We start from the raw sequence: 1,198 nt of genomic DNA on the forward strand, positions 1-1,198 counted from the left end.
GATGAGCTGTTCACTGAAACCTGTCCCTGTTATTACGGCCAGTCCTGATGGTTATGTCACAAGATCGGGTTGAGTCTCAAGACTATGCTCCAGATATACAGTGGCTTGGACATGACAATATGAATCATTTGAGCATTGTGTTTGCTTTCTGATTGTGTATATTGATGCATGCCTAACTACAATCTTATTTGATAAAGTGCATTCTTTCTTTAAGAGGGAGGATGTAGATCAGTGTGCATATATCTTTAAGAAACTTCCTGTGGTGTGGGAAACTGGCATAATGGTTAAGGTGTTTACCTTTCAAACACATGGTGCAGGGTTTGATTCTCACATGGAGTAATTGGCTAGACTTAAAATGGCCCACAAGGGCAATTAGCCTAATACTAATCTATGAACTAATGTATTGATCACTGAGCATGTGCAGGGACAGAGTATCACTGAGCATGTGCAGGGACAGAGTGCCAGTTTGTGTTAAGGTGCTGCAGTGTAAGCATGTCTGTGTGTCAGGTCTGTTTGTTAATCAGTTTGTTTATAGTTATTGAAGCTGCTATCTATCCTGATGTGTTTCTGTGTACTAAAGCTTCTTAAATTAACTACCCCACCTGCTTGTCATCCTTGGATTAGGGGATGAATGACACTTCTCCTCTTTTGCAATGGGATGACATATGCTTTGTTCTCATGATCAGAAATTGCACAGCCTCTCCTGATTTATTAAAAAGGTTAATCAGTTGTCACTTTTTTCTTAGTTGTCTAACAATAATGTGAGTCCCATTACCTTTTGCAGTTTTGGTTTTGCATTTTATCCAGTGTTTTTTGCTTGTGAAATGAGTTTAATCAGTCTATGTGCACACAAGTAGGTAGGTTAATGGGCAGTTACTCAGTATCCGCTGTGGGAGACCACTGACAAGTGTTGGTTGAAAAGTGAAACAAATATCACAATATTTTTAACTTTTACATGTGGTATCAGTACTGTGAAAAACACTTTGTCTTATCCAGTTCCTGGAACAAAGACTACAAGAACTGCTTAGTAAGAGAGGCATCTGTTGTTGAGTAGAATTACTTCCTAACAGCATGCTGTCCCTGCCTACATCTTCCTTTTACACCTGTCATCTCGGAGTTAAGCATATTGCATCACCAAAGGATATGAAAGGCCAGAGTAGTTTGCAAGCAGAAACAGGAGTGTCCCTCTTTCTCTACT

At 39.6% G+C, this 1,198-nt stretch overlaps 1 protein-coding gene across 1 annotated transcript in view; it reads left to right on the forward strand.

The window, feature by feature from the left end:
• The first annotated feature begins 1,196 nt into the window (after nucleotides 1-1,196).
• Nucleotides 1,197-1,198, forward strand: part of LOC122791069 (leukotriene B4 receptor 1-like) — a 310,369-nt gene continuing 310,367 nt past the window's right edge. Inside the window, exon 1 of the mRNA XM_044058845.1 lies at nucleotides 1,197-1,198. This exon is cut by the window's right edge and continues 185 nt beyond it. The gene's annotated coding sequence lies outside the window, so the exon portion shown is untranslated.

The sequence above is a fragment of the Protopterus annectens genome, chromosome 16.part0 (assembly GCF_019279795.1).
Source record: "Protopterus annectens isolate FY-2018-M chromosome 16.part0, PAN1.0, whole genome shotgun sequence".
NCBI lineage: Eukaryota > Metazoa > Chordata > Ceratodontiformes > Protopteridae > Protopterus > Protopterus annectens.